Source organism: Chelonoidis abingdonii, chromosome 1 (assembly GCF_003597395.2).
Source record: "Chelonoidis abingdonii isolate Lonesome George chromosome 1, CheloAbing_2.0, whole genome shotgun sequence".
NCBI lineage: Eukaryota > Metazoa > Chordata > Testudines > Testudinidae > Chelonoidis > Chelonoidis abingdonii.
Window position 1 is genome coordinate 122,144,047 of NC_133769.1, and position 20,774 is coordinate 122,164,820.

The following is a 20,774-nucleotide window of genomic DNA, read 5'->3' on the forward strand; positions in this document are numbered from 1 at the left end:
GGAGACCAGAGTGAGCCAAACACTGGAAATTTTTGGCTGGTGGCAGCACTATCAGATCCAAGCTGGTAATTAAGCTTGGAGGTTTCATGCAGGCACCCACATTTTGGACTCTAAGGTTCAGAATTAGGAATTATGCTTATGACAGAGGGGGAACAGAACTGGGAAAGAGAAGTCTTCAGTTAGTAACCCACACCCCTCCTGGGTGTGCTGTTCTGTCCCATCTAGCAGCACGGAGGCCATTTAGAGATTAATGAGTCTGCTCTACAGCCTGAGCTACGGGCTAGCTGGCTTTTAGCTCATGCAGTAGAGGCTCATGGACTAAGCTACATAGATCCCAGGTTGGATCCCACCCGCCGACTACCGGGGGGTTGTTGGCGTTACAAGCTTACAGGAGAAAGGTTAAAGCAGGTAACAGCTAAATGAGCTACGTCTGCGTGGTTCTGTTGCACAAAAGGGGGGCAGGATGCAGAGGGAGTTGTATTCTCTTCATGGGGGCTTACAGAGAGAGGTTTTGGGGGACCAAGCTAGGAAAAGTTGAGGGTATAGCCAATTAATCCGTGGATTGAGAGGTGGATTGATGTAATCCTGAACCCACACTGAGGCCACAAAGAAACATTGCTGCTGTCTTAAGACCTCTGGAGGAGAAGTCTGTCCTGCCTTCACCTCTAGGAAGTTCTTACAGATTGTGCATTTACCTGGGCTCTGTGCAGGGACCAGAGTTTGGCCCTATATAAATACATCTGCGCAGAGGATGGGATGTTGGAATCAGTGACAAAAGAGGAAGGTGGCCAGACAAATGAGGATTCTAAAAGTGACACAATTAATGAGCTGCTGTTTTCCACCTGCCTTTAACAAAAAGAATGAGATGAAGTATACAAGATGAATTCTAGGGAAGGGTGAATTGCACACATTGTGATACCATTGCTAGTTCATCTGCAACAGGTCTCTATATTCTCAGTCTGAAAGTTTGCCACTCTCTCTAACCTTGTAGTCGTGTTTGCTTTTCCTGCCAAGAAGTATATAGAAGGGGTTCTCTGCCATGCTGTGCTGAGAGTGGTGACAAACTCTATATCCCAGGTTTCTATGCAAACAAAGGGTGCTTGTAAATGACACCAAATCTAGTTGGGAGTGAAGTGACTAGTGGTGTCCCACAGGGGACAGTATTGGGTAACTGTTTTACTTAATAGTTGTTATAAGGGATCTGAAGTCTGAAGTGAAACATACATTCATTAAATTTGCAAACAGTTCCAAGCTAGCAAGGGCTACACACGTAAAGGAGGGCAGAGATAAAAGTCAAGAAAGCTGGAAAATTGGAGAAGGAAATGTATGACATGTCAACTGGCTAGTGAGCTCCTACTCTGATCTGATGCTGTAATATACACAGCATCAGATCAATAGTGCAGTAGCAGAACTGATGTGTAGCCAGCTGGGCCTATAGGAGGCAAGGTCTTTAAAAACATTAATTCATGCTATAAAAAACAAAACAGGGGTCTGAGACAAAATCCTGTCTTCAAAGGGCCTCTAAACTTTCAAGAGTTCATAGGCTAAGCTAAAAAAAAATGAATCTTGACTATCTCCACTAAAAACTCTTAAGTTTGTCAGTAATTGGGAGGGATGAAAGCATGTGGCCAATTAATTCATAAGTAGATCTAGTTAGAAAATAGAATTTCTGTTCTGTGGGAAATTCTAACATTTTGAAATTGGAATGAAAATTTGAATTTTTTCACAAAATAGAAACAGAAAACTTTGAATTCAGAAACATCAAATAGTTTCATTTCAATAATGTCAAAACATTTTAAAATAACACAATATTAAATATACATAATGTTTAATAGATCAGTATATTAAAATATTAATTTACTATCATACACAAGACAAATCAAAATGAAATGATCTTGAAATGAAATGTTTCTACCTTACTGAAATGAAACAAGAAAGTCAAAATGATTTGTTTAGACTTTCTCCCATTGAAAATTTAATCAAAATTGACATATTCCTATGAGCTATTTTGATTTTGATAAGACTGCATTTCTTCATTGGAAGATTGTTCCATCAAAAATTCTTTGATCAACTCTCCTTCTAAGCTTATCGTGGTCTGTCTGTGAAAGAGAAAGAATGGACGGAGGCCCAGTTCACTCATATTAATCTTGTGTTACAGGAGACCAATGATACATGCCTGTACGTCTGATATCAGAATGCTGTCCTCAGCCTCTAAACAGTTTTGAATGCCTAGGCAAATAAATTAAAACAAAACAACATGGTGGGTTTGCACTGACTCTTGTTTGCACATGTTCTCCAGCTTCACCTACCATGTCTCTACTCCCTTAATGTTGATGGGCACTATTATCATGCATGGCTTCTATTACATTTTTAAAAGGATTGTTCTGCCAACTTGCATGAAATTCATTACCTTTTGTGCTATAAATGGCCTTGTGTTTAAATATCTTGTCAAATCATTCTTTGGTTTATATATCTAATATATAATTTCCTGCCTTTTATTTATTGTCTTATTACAATTTTAACTGTTGATGTTTATTTTTTGACATTCAATGAATTTGCTCTGGCTCTGCCTTTTTTGTGCTGACTGATGTTTTACAACCTATTGATTCCCAATATTTTAAACTGACCCACAGCTGATATGAGGATTTCACTGGGAAGTAAGATGTTTACATCTCACTATGAATAGCAGATAAACAGAATAATAAAGGTTGTCAAAAACTGAGAAATGAAGCACATCTGGTTCTTCCTTGCTTTCGACGATATATGGCTGTGCAGCTCAGAACTAAGAAACTTCAGAATGCAAGGCAAGTCATTCTGGACCTTCACATTTCCACTTTAGTCTATTTTATTGGTTAAGAAAATAAATTTTAAAAAATTTGCACTGTGCAGGTTTATAACTTTGCCAACAAAATTGCACAAAGAATCTCAGCAGTGATTTTTTTTTGACAATTTTTTCATGTAACCCCTTTTTAAATAATCCATGTTCTAATGAGCACATAGATGAAGGAGACTTAACTTTCTTTCCTTATTGTATTTGATCCTGATGACTAATTAGATACTTAGTATGTGCAGACAAAGCTACTGGCACAGATTTTTATTGGTTCTGCTGATAACTTTCTGCACTATTATAATAGGTCTTTTGTTTTTGTTTGCATTTTTGCTTTTGAGGTACATCTATTTCCTTTTGGTATTTCCTACAGTAACATTAATCATGAACTCCTCTGGTATATAATTTTGATGCAACTCCAATATATATTATCCTGAATTAAAACACTTATTTCATAGGCTGAAGAATTATTTACTGATTATAGCACAAATGTGTGTGTGTGTGTGAATATGCATGTAGATATGTATACATTAAAGGTGACAAGTAATTTAAATCTGCACATTTTGCATTATTCAGTAGTTGGTTGCCAGCTGCTTTTCTTTTATACTTTGTGATTAATTTCATTGTCGGTAGATTTTATGTTTCCAGAGAGTCTTTCGCAGAACCTACAAGGACCCAATGAAGGGAATATGAATACCAAGTTGTCACTGGTGTTCTATTCTAGTCTGATCTACAGCACTAAAGTTCAACAGTCAGAGTTATAGGATAATGAGAGAGGAAGAGAAAAATGAACTGTAGCATTGTTTTAAAGACATACTTTATTGACTTTCATCATGTAATTAAAAAGAATAAGAGAGACATTTTCATTTCTGCTGAAAAAGTTTGCCTGCTTTGTGAAAACAAGGGCAAGTTAAGGGAATGCTGTGTCTATATTTGCATGTGTTTCTCTGTATGCTGAGAGCAATCTGTAACCCTGAAAAGCACACAGTCAGCATGTCTTTTAGCAGAGTTTAAACACAGGGCTTTGAAGCCTGTTTATGAACTGTGTTCTTGTTTTCTTGTTTGGTATAGCCTGAACAAGAAAACTTTGAGACAAAATGCCAAGTCCAGGAAGCATAAAAAGACACAACTCTTTACTCTCATTATTCAGGATCAGTAATTCAGTGTGTCCAGGTAGGTTTTTTGTTTTTCAAAGCAATGCCAATAGACAATTTTGGGAGGCTTTAGTCAAGGGTTGCAAGTAAAATTTATGCTACATTTGTCAAAGGACGTAAATTACCCTTTTTTCTAAAGCATTAAGTCCCTCCCTTAATTAAGCCTTCTGGGGTTTAAATGTGTTGATCTCATTTTAAACTGAGCTCAGCACAATTAGACACACTGAAAAGATAGGAGGTAATCAGCACATACAAAAACATTTCAGACATAGATGTTTCATCCTGCCAGGCCCAAAATTACTATTTCAATTTTTTGTCTGGGGGGGGTGGGGGAGGAAGAAAAAATTGGTTATTTTCAGCTTGACATACATCTCATTTGTAGTGGGTCAGGCCTTCCCCATTCACAATTACCACTAGTTAATCTTATCAGAGAAAAATTCAATTACATTTATCAAGGTTATTCCATACACTCAAGTTATTGCCTTGGAAAAATCAGGTTTCAATGTTAAGAATGTTTGCAGTGTGTGTGTGTGTGTGTGTAGGGGAGGGGAGAGGATCCTATCTTTTTAAAAAATAAATAATTAAATCCTGCTTTTACACTGATGTTACTAATATATAGTTGTAATAAAGTAATATTTGACAGCTTTGTAAAAGGGATCATTAATACATAGATTATGGAAGTTTAGGAGGGAGGCTCGTAACTGTTAATAGACTTCAATTCTCAGCCTACACTGACATTTTAAAAAATCTAGTTTCAAATTTGATAACAGATTACCAGCTAGGCTGGGAGCCAGCCACCTGATTAAGGCAATTTAAATGCTTGCAAAGTGGTGAGATTAAAATCAAATAAGTGCCGATTTTTTTCCTGCTTCACTTATCTTTCCCTGAATTCGTTCCTTAACTACCAGGTGGCAGAGGACTCTGGGTAATTTTCCTGTGCGCCAATTACCCCAGGATGGTTTTTAGGGTGAAGCAGAATAATTACTGCACTATCAATCCAAAATGGGCTGCTTAATGTGTTTAAGAGAGATTTTGAGCCTTAGCAGGGAGGCTGCCTGAAGCGTGCTATGCTTGTGGTGCCAAAGCCCACTCGGCCTACTCATGTCGTTAACTGTTCAGTGAGAAGGCAGCATACACCCAAGGTGAAAGAAAACAAGGATAACTCCTGGGAAGCTGTGGGAAAGTTAATGAGCTGCTTCCAACGTGTGGCAGGCTGCAGTCGCAGGTGGCTGACAAAGCTAGGCAGGTTAAGAAAATAGTATTTATCATCCAGCTGCCAGGACCATCTTTATCAAAAGTCTTTCTAAAATCCATACAACATGAAGAAAAATGACTTTAAAATAACAAACAAAAAAAGCAAATAATCCGGTCACTGAAACACTGTATCCTTGATGGGTCATTTGCAAAGCTTTATACTGAAGCTGGTCTGATATGAGGACACACTGATTTTTAATTTTTTTCATCAGGGGAAAGAAGGATGCTCTTGAGGTTACAGCACAGGACTGGAAGCTAGTTCTGCTCCCTGCTCTGCCATGGACTTCCTGGGTGACCAGTTAATGCCAACATTTTCAAAAAGGTCCACTGTTTCTTTGGTGACCAGCTTGAGGCTGATATTGAACCAAACACCTGCATCTGATTGTTGATCTGAACTGGCATTGTGCATTAAAATCAGGTCCTAGGTGTCTCAAATTGGGAACCCAAAAATTGCAGTCTCCAAAAATCAGATGTCATTTTTGAGAATTTTGGCCAAAACATTTCTGTGCCATAGCTTTCCCCATCTTTAAAACTGGGAGAGTAACACTTGGCTAACTCAGATAAATGTTGTGAAGAACTATTAATTGTCTGTTAAAGTACTTTGAGATCAATGGATGGAATGCAATATAGAAACGTCTAGGTAGTGTAACTAAATGAAAAATATGGCTGTGTTCTGCTATTGTCAAAGTGGTATGGTATGAGGAAAGTGGTTTAAGCTTAATTGTAATCTGAAATGACATATTACTAAATGCTATACTGTGGCAGCCTGAAATTAAGCATTATCTTTTATCCAGTGACTATGCACTGGATTTGTTTAGCCATCAGTATCAGAATTTAAATTGTGAGTTTTAGCCAAGAATTCTGAAAGGTTGTCTTACGAAACAGAAATATCATTTTTAAAAAAATCATTATTTGTGAAGTGGTTGCTGCTGTTGCTTGCCTTGGAGTGATTTGCTTCCATAGTTTTCCATATGATCTCTACCTATTCAATGTACAAAGCTTTTTTTTATTATTGAATGAAAAATTTATTTATGATTTTGCTTAGCCAATGGTTTGTGATAATGCAAGTTAAAATGTTCCATACTGAAAAGAAATTCCATACTTTGAAACTGTTAGTGTGCCTAATTGTGCAAGGTGCTAAGGTTCTCATGTTCCATGGACTTCAGTTAGCTTTAAGGATTCACACACTCAGCACCTTCCAGGATCAGGCCCTAAGTGTTTGTGTGTCTGGAAGTTGTAGCTTGTGAATTCAGATCCCAATGGAGTCCCCCATACAAAAATGATTTATCAGTGCAGACATTCTTGGTCACTTTACCTAGGTAATAACTTGCATTCCCAAGAAACAAAAAGATAAATGAGAATGGAGAGAGCTGAATCCAGCTTTGTGATTTCAATGTGAGTTTCATACTGTTGTCCATTTTTAAAATGACGTGAACTTTGGTGGTCGTAGGAAATTCATTCATGTCCATCCCACTGAATGCAATAGTTTATGCAGAAGTGTTTCTTGTAAGGCACACACAATCCATTTAAAGATTATCACATGAAACCATATTTACTTCAGAGGTCTGTAATAATTACACCTTCACTTGAAAAATCCCCAGGACTTTGGCTGCTGTGTCACAGATTTATACTCAAACATTTCCATTTGATGCGCAAAGTGTGAAGTACTCTTTAGTGGCAAGACAATTATCTGATTCTACTAATAAATGAATGCACTAGTAGTCATTTTTAATTGAACAATTATAGGATATTGCACTGTCAGTTGATTATAGAAGTCATTTCATAAATGTCAAAAATCTCTTTAAATGAATTATGAAGCTCCAAAATAACTCCAGCAATCAGCCAGCAATAACACAATAATCTGTTTACCCTGTTGTCAGGCGAACTATCACCATCTTTTTTTCTTTTGAGGGGGGACTGAATCTTAAGGATTATACTCCAGCTCAGACTGCTGCAACCACCTAGGCTTTAATTAATAAAGCCTGTGAGTGTTGTCAAGAGCTTTGCCATGTATTAAATAGCAAGAGAAATTAGAGTTATTTTTGAAAAGACACCAACAGCAAGCATAAGGATATCTCTCTTCCCTGAATGAAAAAGATTGAATCTAAAATTGTGTTACTAACAGTACAGTGGAAATTTTTCCCTTTAAATGCTTCACTGTCTACTGCAACCTTTATTTTGGCATGATACAGAAGCATAATATTATAAGATTTACCTTCTTCCCTTGTTAACCGATACCTCTCTTTTTTTCCCCTTTGGCAATGAATGCATACGCACTAATGGCTGTCTTCACGCTTAGAAATAATAATGGGCCAGATCATACCCTTCTCTAACATCCATGTTGTGGACATTTCCCCCAGAATTTCTTTCTTCTTCTGCCTTCCCACAGAAATGAAAGCACGTGTTTTGCCCATAAGCCCCATGGATACACTAAGATCTGTGTGTATGTGCGTGTGTATGGAGAGCATGAGGGGTCAGAGGACCTGATCCTCTCCATCATCTTTGTCATTGCTCTTTTACAGTACAGCTCTTTCACTGGTTGCTCCAGATCCTCTTTAAATGGGTGGAGCCGAATCATGTAAGGTAGTCTCTGGCTGTATTAGAGGAATCTCCACTGAGTACAGAAGCGTGGGTGGGCCATGTCCGTATGGTCAAGGTAAAGAGATGGGGGGACGCTGCTGCAGAGGAGGTGACCCCTTTGTGGGAGACAGCTGTGTGCAAAGTGGACCCTTTGCTATAATATAGAGGCCAATGCTGTCAAAAAGCATCCACTGATTTTTGGGTGCCCCACTTTTTGGTGTTCAGTGGAAGATGCCGTGGGTATGGATCTCAGAGATTCTGAGCCCTCCCACTCCCAATAAAATTAATGACAGCATTGAGTGCCCAACACCTCTAAAAATCAGACATTTGGTTCCTCAAACTGGACACCCCCAAAAAGAACGGACACTCTTGAAAATGTGGATGATAATTTTTGGGCGGGTAGAACTGGAGTAGCTGTATCTCTGGCCTACTAGAGAAACCACAAATCCTTTTATCTCTTGACAATATAGGGAGGAACCTCTGCAAGCTTGGGTTTTCTCCTTGGCACATGTATGGGTGCAGCTGTGCAGGATGTCAGATCATTTAATCCTCTGAGGCCAAAGTCCTGCAAAGCCACATACAGCCCAGAAAAAAAAGTAAGAGAATTGAGTTGTAGGTGGTCTTAATTATGCATATAATTAATCTAGTATCTGCATGACCTATCACTCCTTTAAGCCATTTGGGGAGGCTTCACATTGGGAGCAGAAGAACCCTCCTTATTGTCTGTGCACCATAGAGATGTCTTTGGCAAGCACTGCATAAACTAGCACAGAGGGTAGTGTTGGGAATTGAGCCAGAGAGAGGATGTAACTGGAGTGGCACAATCACCATGCACAACCTAGGTGTGCCTGTGGCTGAGACTACTTATTCCAGCCCTGAAGCTGGAGTAGCAGTTGAAGGACAGATATACTGAAGCCACTAGTTGGTCGGGGGCATATATTAATACTCAGTCTTTAACCACATCACCCACATTAAATCCAGTTGCTTAGATGAAATGAAATCCACCATATGTGATCATTCACGCTGTCCAGTATATTGAACTAGAGCTATTAACACTACTCTAAAGACAGTCAATTAAATCTAAATATACTACATATGAAAATCCATGGCTGGATTTCCTTATCATCTTGATTGAACCTATTCACATAGGCAAGACCAAACTAGTTTCTAACATGGTTTGTGTAAAGGACCGGGACATAGGTGGTCTGGTCTAGTGACTAGAGCTGGGCTGAGGTCTGCCCACCAGAGACGGTGGTTGCAGGCAGGAGACGGAGGAATCACAGGAGACAGGTTCTGTAAGCGAGAGTCAGGATCACAGTCAGTCTGGAATCTGAAACTGGAGATCAGAGGAGTATCTGTCTGGAACTAGGAAGTAAGAGTCAGAGTCAGGCTGGAGTTAGAGGCCTGAGGTCAGGAGATCAAACAAAGTCCAACATTTTAGCAGGCTGAAGATTGTGTGGCTGCCCAGACAACTTCCTGAGGCAACCCCTGGGGTTAAATAGGGTGCTTGGCCAATCAGAGGGCTGCAGGGAGCCATTACTTTGGGTCTCTTGGACAGCATTTCCTGCAGCATGAACTCTGCATGGTGTGCCTTGGCTGTGTCTGGTTTCCTGGTGGCACTGTGGGAATATCAGATGTCCCAGGCTCTGCAGGCCTGGATTCTAATCCCAAAATCTTTATAGGCTGAGATACTGTTTAAACTAAGTAAAAGTTAGTGTAGAAAAGGCCTACTATAGAGACTGAGTTTTATTATCTAGGAAGATGTTAACATGGTTTCTGATCTAGACAGGAATAACATTTTCAAAACACCTAAGTGACTCTGCAGACCCCAGTTCTAGTCTCTAGATCTTTACATCACCCCCCACCTTCTTGAGGGGTGCTCCTTTTCTGTCAGGGTAGGTTTATTTGGATGGTCTTGATGTAACCTTTCTGTCAGATCATGGGCGTGGACATGGGCAGCAGGTTCCTAGAAGCATTCTTTGGGACCACATCCTCCCAGTCAATTAGGTAGTAAAGTCTCCTCCTCTGCCATTTAAAGTTGAGGATTGCGTGGACTACATATTCTTCATGTCTTTGGAGCTGGACTGGTAGAGGTGCCTTTTGGGACCAATCGGGAAAGCGGTCATCTGTGTCAGCCTTCAGGAGGGATACATGGAAAGCAGAATGTACCTTAAAAGGTCAAGGGAGCTGTAATTTGAAAACAAAGATCTGGAAAGGTCCAAGGAACTGGTGGTCTAGCTTGTGGGACAGCCTGTTTGTATGGAGGTGCTTTGTGGCAAGTCAGACGTTTTGGCCTACCCTGAGAGCTGAGCCTTCCTGGTGCTGATGGTTTGTATATCACTTATAGATAAGGCTAGGTTTTAGTCACGGGTATTTTTAGTAAAAGTCATCGATGGATCACAGGCAGTAAATAAAAATTCACATCCCATGACCTGTCCATGACTTTTACTATATAGTCCTAACTAAAACTTGGGTGGGGGACTGCGGGTGCTCTGGGGGGCAGTGTGGGGACACCGTAGGTCCTGGGGGAAGTGGCCTGGGATGCTGCTGGTGCTGGGGTGGGGGGACTGGGCATCAGCATGTGGTCTGAGACCCCTGCTGTGCTGGGGAGGGGCAGGCAGCAGCGTGCAGCCCGGAACTCCTGTTGGTGCCGGGCGGGGGATGGTTGGCAGGGCTGGCAGGGGCTCCCTACCCAGCTTCGCGTATCCCTGGTTTCTAGGCAGCAGAGGGGGTGGGGGGGCACATGCTGCTCTTGCCACAAGTGCTGGCTGCGCAACTCCCATTAACCGGGAACTGCAGCCAATGAGAGCTGTGGGCGGGGGGGGGGCTGCGGGGTGGGCAGCACATGGAACCGCCTGCCTGGCCCCTCCTCCACCTAGGAGCTGCAGGGCAATGTCAGTGGGAGCCGGGGAGCTCCCCACCCTCAGGTAAGTGCCCCCTGTGCCCCTAACCCCCTATCTTAGCTCTGAGACCCCTCCTACACCCAAACTGCTGCTACTGGCCCAGGGGATGCACTGGCCACTGCAGAAGTCATTGAGGTCACAGAAAGTCATGGATTCTGTGACTTCTGTGACCGTCATGACAGACTTGCAGCCTTATAGTTCCTTTTCACATCTTTGAGGTGGTTCTTAAGTTCCTCCTGGATATGGTGAATTCATTGGACCCAGTCGGCAGCTGCAGGGTTTGAGGAGGCTGCTGGCAAAGCCAGGTGGAAGTGAGGGTGATAACCATAACTGTCAAAGAAAGGACTCTGCCTTATATAAGAACTCAGCATGTGGCAGGAGGGAAAATCAGTTGTCTTAATGGGAGTTGACAAAGTACCTCAAGTATTGCTCTAGTACTTGGTTTGCCCTCTCCATTTGCCTATCTGTCTGGGGATGATAAGCAAAGGAGGTAAAAGCATGCAAAAGGGGGTAAAAACATGTCCATTAGCTGGAATGCTTCAAGCCAGAAGTGCGAGACAAATTGCAGGGCTTTGATCTGAGGTGACGCAGGCTGGAAACCCATGAAGGTGGACCAGATGAATCACTAGGCATTGACCCTTTGTTCAGCAGGGGGGCAGACTGTTACAGGGGACATAGTATGCCATCTTGGTTAGTTGGTCTACAACAGTCAAGACCTCTATGTGAGTCAGGGAGTTCCACTATGAAGTCCAGGGTGACTGAGGACCACCGTCTAGAATGGGTTTTCAGGGTGCTGAGGGATGTAGCACATGGCATATTGGTGCGTGCATACATGTCACAAGAGTTAACATAGTCCTGAGCTTTGGCCTGCATATGGACCACCAGAAGAAATGCAAAGCTGTGTGGAAGGTCTTAAGGCTGTTGAAGTGGCCTGCCACTGGAGTATTATGGCAGAGATGTAGCACTCCTAGCTGGGGGCACCCTGCTGGAATGCACGACTATTGAGGTAGATGCTCCCTTCCTGTGTGGAGCACTGCCTTTTGGGTCTGGCTCTTTGCTCAGGCTGTTCCACCTCCTGGGCTAACAGATCACCCTGCAAAGTGGACAAGATTACATCAAGCAGGTCTTGGTGTTTTGTGGCACTGAGGAAGTTGCAAGGTTTTAGAAGCAGGGTGATTCTTGGCTAGGCTCCTCGCTTTTTTGGTAGGATTCCCCTTTCGGGATAAGGTGTCAGTTTTCCCATTCCTGGTTCCCAGCTCCTAGGTGATGAAATCAAACTGAGAAAAATAACACTCACCTGAGTGGTATTTGGTTCAAGGCTCGAGCCTGCCATAGATATTTGAGGTTTTTATGGTCTGGAAAGACTTGCACTAGTTCTTGCGCTACCTTGAGGTGACGATGCCACTCTTTGAAGGTGGATTTGATTGCAGGTAGTTCTTTATGTAATATTTTTAAATTCTGTTAATCCAGGATGAGTTTTTGGGATAGTAGGTGCAAGGATGCAGGACTTCCTGCAGATTATTCCTCTGGGAGAGTAACCCCAGGGCTAAATTGGAGGCTTTGGCTTCCACTATGAATGCCTGGGCCAGGGCTGGGTGTGCTGGAATTGGGATGGTGGTGAAAGCAGCCTTGAATTGTTTGAAAGCATGGTGAGCTTCAGGTGTCCAAACAACCTTGGCAATCCAGTGGGACCTGAGCCTGGTTCAGATGGTCTCCACCTTCTTACGGTGTATCTTAACACCCTCTGTGGAAATGATTTAATCCAAGAAGTCCTCTGTGGAGGACTGGTCAAAGGTACATTTTTTTTCCAACTTCATAAACAGGCCTGCTTTCATAGGCTTTCCAGGATGGAACAATTGAGATAGATCACTATATACTGGTCCAGGATGTCACTAAATATGTCATTCACAGTGTTGAAAGGTCACAGGAGCATTGGTCAACCCAAATGACATTACTAAATGTTCAAAGTGCCCATAATGGATTCAAAACACAGACTTCCATTTGTCCCCTGCTCTGATGTGCAGTAGGTTGTAAACACCCGTGAGGTCCAGTTTTGTGAAGATTCTGGCAGACCTTACACAATCTAGTAACTCTGAGATCAAAGGCAGAGAATACTGGTTTTGGATTGTGACATGCTTTGGGGCCTGATAGTCTATGTAAAGAACTGGAGCCCCTGCTGGGAAGGTGGAACACTGGGTGAAGCCCTGGGCCTGGTGTTCCTAGATGTATTTATGAAGGTCTGCCAGTTCAGGCTCAGACATTGAATAGATCTGTCCATAAGGGACCTTTGTCCTGGTTGCAAATCTATAGAGCAGTAATAGACTTGGTGTGGAGGTAGCACGTCCATATTCTTCTTTTCAAAAATGTCCGCATAATCCCAATATTTTTCAGGGAGATGGGATTTAGGCCTGGGAATGATTCCTCCTGGCTAGCTGCCACCAGCTGGAGTCCCTCCACATGTGTGGTCACTTCCAATCGGCCTTAGAAGCCCAGGACAAGAAGGTTGGGGCTAGCTCCTCTGCACAGGAAGACCCTTTGGCAGTAGTCTGAGGGGAAGTTAATCCACTTTTCTCTCCAGGAGATGCAAGAGTCATGTTGCTCCAGCCAGGGGATGCCAAGAATTAGGGGGAAATGTGAGGAATGGATCATGCTGAACTGTAGCACTTCCCCATGGCCCAGGATTACAGTCTCTAGGGGCACTCTTTCTTGAGTCACTGACCCTAAGGACAGGAGGGACCCATCAAGTGTTTCTAAGAGAACTGATGTGGATTTTAAACAAGGGAGATTCATCATGCTTGAGTGACTTTGACATCTATGAAGTTATTAGTAGTCCTGGTATTGATCAGAGCCCCTGAACAGAGAGGGAGGTAATTGGCTTGGCCCCATCCCTAGTATGTAACTCCATTTATACTTGGAAGTGTGGGGAGGACCCATGTATCCTGAACTGGGTTTCTTTTGAGGGCTGGGGGTTAGTTCCTTAGCATAGCATCTGGGTGGTGCCAGGTCAGCTCCCTCTATATGGCCTGGGCATGCTTGTTTTCCAACTTCTTGCGGGTTCGAGGTTTGCAGTGAGCATGAGGTGAGAGTATGTCCTGCTGCTCCACAATAAAAACATAGGTTATTGCACCATAACTATTCCATTTCTTCCAAGATCAAGTGTTGGTGTGCCAGATCAACCTACATCAGTTCATGGTTGGGCCCTGAGATTTTTGGTGTAGCATGTAGGTGGAGTGGTAGCAGGGTGCCCCCCACTTTTCTCCTTTTGCTTATGCAGCTGGATGTCAATGTGGAAAGAGAGGCTAATAAATGCATCCAAGCGCATCTCGGTGCTGGTTAGCTCCTCTTTTACTTACTCACTGAGCTCATGCCGAAAATGATGTAGTTGGGCTGCCTCATTCCACTCAACATCAGCTGCGAGTTGCCAGAACTGGGCAACATACAAGGCTGCTGGCCCTTGCCTCTTGTTGGAGCCTTTGTAGTGCTGCTTCCATGGAGCAAGTGCAATGAGGGTCAATGAAGAGTATGGAAAACATATGCAGGAAGGCATTCCAGTTCATTAACGTTGGGCTGCTTTGCTCCAGAAGGGAGGAGTCCCACTCCAGTGCTTCTTCCAAAGCAAACTGCTCACTCGTTCCATCCTGGACTTGGTGGAATACAGTTGAGGGCAGGGCAGGAAAAGGAGATGGCATTGATTCAGGAATCCCCTTAACATCTGGCAGTTACTATCAAAATGTTCGGGCTATGGTACTGTGGGGCTCTCTTCAAAGGGCAGTGGCCTGCAGCATGGAATTCTGGGCATGGAGCATAGACTTTTCTTCCTGGGAGTGTGTTATCTGTTCAGAGAGTGCCTGATTTTCTGCTAGGATCTGTGTCACTGGGACGGTTTAGAGTTGCATGACCTGCTTGTGGGGATCCAGTACCCCAGGGGGTCCGGTGGGACTGAGTTTTGTTATCTAGGAAGATGCTAACATAGTTTTGCATCTAGGCAGGAGTAACATTTTCAAAAGCACATAAGTGACTTAGGAGTCCAAGTCCTATTTTCAAAAAATATTTAGGTATTTTGGAGTGTAAGCCTCTTTGAACTCCTCCACTGAAAGTCCTCCTAAGTGCCAAAGTCACTTTTGAAAAATGGGACTTAGGGTCCTAAGTCCCCTTCGGTTTGTGTACACAGAGGAGGAGGCCCACGTAATCAGTCTAAGCGCCTGGGTCGACAGACTCAGGCTTGCACTACTGTGCTAAAAAAAAAGCTGTGTAGATGTTGCAGCTCAAGCCCGAAGCGTAGAGATGGAGGTGGGCTTCAGAGCCCTAGTTTCAGCCTGAGCCACAATGTCTGCGTAGATATTTTTAGGGAAGTAACATGAGCCCTGCGAGCCTGAGCCAGTTCTACTTCATTCATATATGCTGGACACAGTGCACAGAAGAGCAGCTAACGGCACTAATGCTGAGGAATATATCCCCTAGCCCACATGGAAGGAGATAGTTGTCCGAACCTCCTGTCAGTCAGAAGGCAGACAACAACCCGTAGCATGGAGAGGATAAGGAGATGCCTATTCCCAGCAGCCAGGTAAATCACTTGGGAATAGCAGAAGATCAGCTTTGTTCTAAATATTCTTCAGATTTCAGTTGTAAGGCTCTGATTTATATCCCATGTAACACCACGGATTTAATGACACTGGATGGCATGTAAGTCAGTGAAAGATTTAGCCCTACATGCGGAGGGTCTGCTTTGCCACTTCCTTATACCTTGTCATCATTTACACTTTCGCCAAGTTGGTATCCATCACAGCCTGACTGGCAGATTTAATATCTACTTTGTTCTCACTTTAACTGACTATGCAAGGCAGTAGAGAATCAGCCCCATAGAATTTTAATTGGTATTGAATTTAAATCATCATAAATTACTCCACTTTAAATGTAGTTTTATTCCTTAAAATTGTCACACATGCTACTGAAGAGCCCTTGCAGGAACCCAGTCCCGGTACCTATCTTGGCTAGTAAGATAAAGCCTTTATAGTTAGTAGGTGGCTGAGACCTTGCCATATGCTGTTGGTAGACAGCAGCAAAGCTTTATCTTGTGATAAGCATACTAACAGCAATCTGTTAGGGTTTTTTTTAATATAATGCACCAGCACGTGGTTAATTGACATTCATATTACTGAACAAACTTGTAAGTAATATGATTCTCCCAGGAATCATATCAGCTGCACTGTGGGTAAGTTTAGATTTCAAAGATGCCACGGTCTCTCACTCTGTGATGACGGAATTGAACAGCATTAACCTTTTCACTTGCACTAACAAAGACAAGTTAAGACAAGATGCTCTATGACTACTGCACATCTATGTTTTGTTTTTGCCCAGGGCCCTCTACAATTACCCAGCACTTCAGAGCTAATATCAGTAGCATGTTTACCTTTTTTTTTCTTTCAATATTTCTACAAAATGACAGCCTCATTATCTGACAAAAAAATAACCAGGTACAATATGAGGCGCGTACAATATATATGAAGATTTTATAAAAGGATATTCTGAGCTATTATAAAGAGATCTAGCAGGAAGAAGATCCCTATCTTTATAAACAGAGCTATGTTGCATATAATGTTTTGTTTATGCCAATAAAACAACTAGAAAACATAGGGACACATTGTGCTCATTTATGCCCGTGGAGCCCCATTCTCTGCCTGCAACTAAATGCACAGTTTGGCCCAAATACTGTATTTTTCAGTGATTGTGATACAGTATTTTTCACTGCCTTGCACTGTGCATAGTCAAAGTGAGAACAAAGTAAGCATAAAATGCTGCCACTCAGGTTGTGATGGATACCAACTTGGCAAATGTGTAAATGACTACACAAGGTGTAAGGAAGTGGAGAAGCAGACCCTCAGCTTATAGGGGCAAATTCTTCACTGACTTACATGCCATCCAGTGTCATTAGATCCAAGGAGTTATATGGGATATAAATCAGGGCCTTACCACTGAAATGTAAAGAATATTGAAAATATTTTTTGTGTTAAAGGATCTGACCAAGATCAAAACTTCATTGAGCTCGATGATCTAGACAGATAAAGGGTGTGAGGAGAAATGTGTTGCCCAAGCTCACCCAGCCAATAAGCTGCAGAGCGAGGAATAGAACTCACCTGTCTTGACCGAGTGTCCAATGCCTTATTTGCTGCTTTGTTGCATAGATCTGTAATGCAAATAGACATGCGTGGATGCCCTGTGCCAGCTGGCTTGGGCTTAGCCTAAGGGGATGTTTAACTGTGGTGTAGATGTTCAGGCTTGGGCTTCAGCCCGAGCTCTGGGACCCTCTCACTTTGCCAAGTCCTAGAGCCTGGGATCCAGCCTGAGCCTGAACTTTTACTGCACAGTTAAACGGCCCCTTAGCCAGAGCCCTGTGAGCCTGAGTGAGCTAGCACGGGCCAGCCACCAGTTTTTAATTGCTGTATAGATATCCCCTCTGAACTAGCTCAGGGGATTGATAATGGGAATCTAAAGGCTTTAACTCAATGGTGCTGGTTCAGACCTGACCCAGTTGGCCTATCTGAAATCAGTTAGTGATCTCAGTCTAGTTCCCCCTGAATAGTACACTACATCACAAAAGTACTACTAGCATAATGGCACCTTTTGGGAGCTGTCTCCTCAGATTAGCCATGGGTATAATATTAATAATTAATATCTAGTTCTTACATAGCACTTTTCAGAAGGAACACAGTAACCCTAGAGGTGTTCGCTTTAGGTCAGGACTAAGGCACATGGTGGGGTGTTGTGCAGAATTTGCAATGCACTGTTCCTATTCTAGGGCTAGCTATTCGGGGTCTTTCATAAGCACCAATCTAACTGAAAAATGAGGGAGAGGGATAGCTCAGTGGTTTGAGCATTGGCATGATAAATCCAGGGTTGTGAGTTCAATTCTTACGGGGGCCATTTACAGATCTAGGGCAAAAATCTGTCTAAGACTTAGTCCTGCTTTGAGCAGGGGGTTAGACTAGATGAACTCCTGAGGTCCCTTCCAACCCTGATATTCTATGATTTAGGAAAGGCTGCACACAGAAATACAATATTTATATATAAAATAACACACATGCTTTGGGGAGAAATGGGAGAGTATAGTATCCTGTCAATGCAGGTATGGATTATATAGTATGAACTCTTAGTTGGTATTGTAGCGCCTTTATAGACTAACAGAAATATTGGAGCATAAGCTTTGGTGGGTGAATACCCACTTTGTCAGATGAATATTCACCCCCTAAAGCTTATGCTCCAATACTTCTGTTAGTCTATAAGGTGCCACAGGACTCTTTGTCGCTTTTTACAGATCCAGAATAACACGGTTACCCCTCTGTTAGTTGGTATTGTAATTCTCTACCACACTGCTGTCATTTTAAAATCCACAGATATTTTAGTAACACTACATGGTGATAAAACCAACAGAAGAAAATTGTACTCCAGTTACTGCAGATGAATATAAGGTACAGCCCTTTGTGCACATGCTTGTTGCCTTGTGCTGCCCATTTGTTCATTTTGTAGTCACATTGGAAGGTAAACTTGTGTTGGAGGCTGTCTGTGGTATGTGACGTAGACTATATTGAAGCAATCTTGTAATCAGAATAGATTACACCTATGCTATTTCTATTTGTCATTTCACTCCTGTGAATTCTCTGACAGGATGCCGTGCTTTTTCAAAGTATTCTGTATTGGGTATTTTGATTGGTTGCCCATTCTTTTCCTTATTAAAAGATGAAGCTCTCCACGAGACATAACTCAGGTAGGAAGGTAGATATGTTCAGAAGGTCCACGACATAGTCTGGTAGCACGTTACTATGTTAACCTGCCGTTCCCCCACTTTTATTTTTGCTGTTTCAGAAGTGCCACCTCTAGCAAGGATCACAAAATAGATCAGTCCCAATTTAGTGACATTATAAAATGGAGGTCCAGGTTTGAAATCTGACTCTGGGCCAGTTTTGACTCTCAGTGACTCTCACTGGTGTAAACCTAGAGCAACTCCATTTAGGTCAATAGTAAATTGACACTGATGTAACAGGACAGGGGGCGGTATAGACTGGAATATTTGTGGGGAAGTGGGAGGCGAATGGAATGTCAGTCAGGAAGTGATGAGAGAGGAGTGGGTGGAGACACAGTTGGAGGGGTAGGAGAGAAGTTAAGTGGGCGATGTTAGCAAGGCCTGGAGAGGAAAGTGGAAGTGAAAAGCTAGGAAGTGATGCTAAAATGGGAGGTGGTGCTGAAGAACAGGTGAGGGGGAAGGCTGAGCAACCAAGGAAGGTGGCAGTGTCATAAAGAGATAGCTAAGGGTTAATGTCTCTTTCATCTGTAAAGGGTTAACAAACAGTGACCTGCAACACCTGACCAGAGGACCAACCAAGAGACAAGATACTTTCAAATCTGGGTGGAGGGAAGTTTGGGTGTGAGTCCTTTGTTCTTGGTCTCGTGTCTCTCTGGGCTCTGAGAGTGACCACACGTATCTACAGGCTCTCTAATCTTCTGTTTCCAATTTGTAAGTACAAAGGTAGAAAGACAGTATAGTCTTTTAAATTGTTTTTCTGTATTTGCAAATGTGTAGTTTGCTGGAAATATTTTAAATTGTATTTTTTCTGGATAAGGCTGTTTATCCATTTTCTATAAGCTGAAAGACCCTGTAATATTCCATCTTAAATTTACAGAGATTATTTTTACTCTTTTTGTCTTTTATTAAAAACTTTCTTTTTTAAAGACCTAATTGATTTTTTACTCCTTGTTAATGCTAAGGTATTGAGTCTGTACTCCCCAAGGACTTGGTGGGAGGGAAAGGTAAATTTCCTCTTTGTGTTAGATTCACGAAGCTTGAATCTGTATTGCCTCTGGGTGAGGGGGAAAAGGGGGAGAGAAACCTGATTTCTCTGTGTTGTGTTTCAAGGAGTTGAAGCACGGTAATCTCCTGGTGTACCCATGCAAGAAAGATCTGGGAGGAGGTAAAGAGGGAGAAGGGAAATGGTTTATTTCCCTTTGTAGTGAGACTCAAGGAATTTGGGTCTTGGGGTCCCCAGGGAAGTTTGGGGAGACCAGAGTTTATCAGGTACTCAGAATCCTGATTGGTGGCAGCATATCAGATCTAAGCTGGTAATTAAGCTTAGAGGATTTCATGCTAGTACCTCATGTTTGGATTCTAAGGTTCAGATTGAGGAGAGAATACTATGACATGGTGACAGCATGTGGGAGAGATAAGAATCCAAAAGCCAGTAAGATTATTATTGTCCTTTTTCTCTGCTAGCTGCTTGTAGCAGAGAGAGGGTTTTCAAACCTACAGCCAGAAATTTTTTTTTTCTTGCTCCATTCTGGCTGTGCATAGAGATTGCCTCAGGCAGGGCCATTAAGGTTTAACAAGGGTAGTTTGTTAAATAATAGAACTCCAACTGTGAGTCAACAGAAACTCCAGCAGAATACATATGCAAATTAAAAGTTTTTTTTGTTTCTAAGTTGGGGAAGGACTTAGAAAAAGCTAAAAAAAAAAAAGACTCTGTTGCTAAGCCAACCCCAGGAGACAACAAAGAGCCAGCAGTTCAGACAATAAACACCAGAGGGCACCCCAATACAAGAAAACAGGAACCCTGACTTCCAGGGCAAAACTGGATGCAGAGAAACAAATTAAAGACGCAGACCACAGGCGACAAATGGAAAAAAAAGAAAAAGAGGTGGAGCTGAAAGAAAGGGAAGAAAACATCAAACTGGCAGCCTACAAAAGAGAACAAGCAGCCAAAGAAGCAGCCCATAAAAGAGAACAAGAAGCCAAAGATGCAGCCCACCAACGAGAGAGGGAGAAACACCAACAAGAAATAGAAAAACAACAAAAACAGAGTGAAGAGAGGGAACAAGAGAGAAAGCATGAAATGGACTTGGCGCAGACCAGGCAACATGCTCCAGCCAGTCCTAACAACCCTTTGCCAATGATTGTTCCACATCACAAGAAATTTCCCACCTACAAGGCAGGTGATGACATTGAGGCCTTCTTAGAAAATTTTGAAAGGGCCTGCCTTGGGTACAGCATCTCTGAAGACCAGTACATGG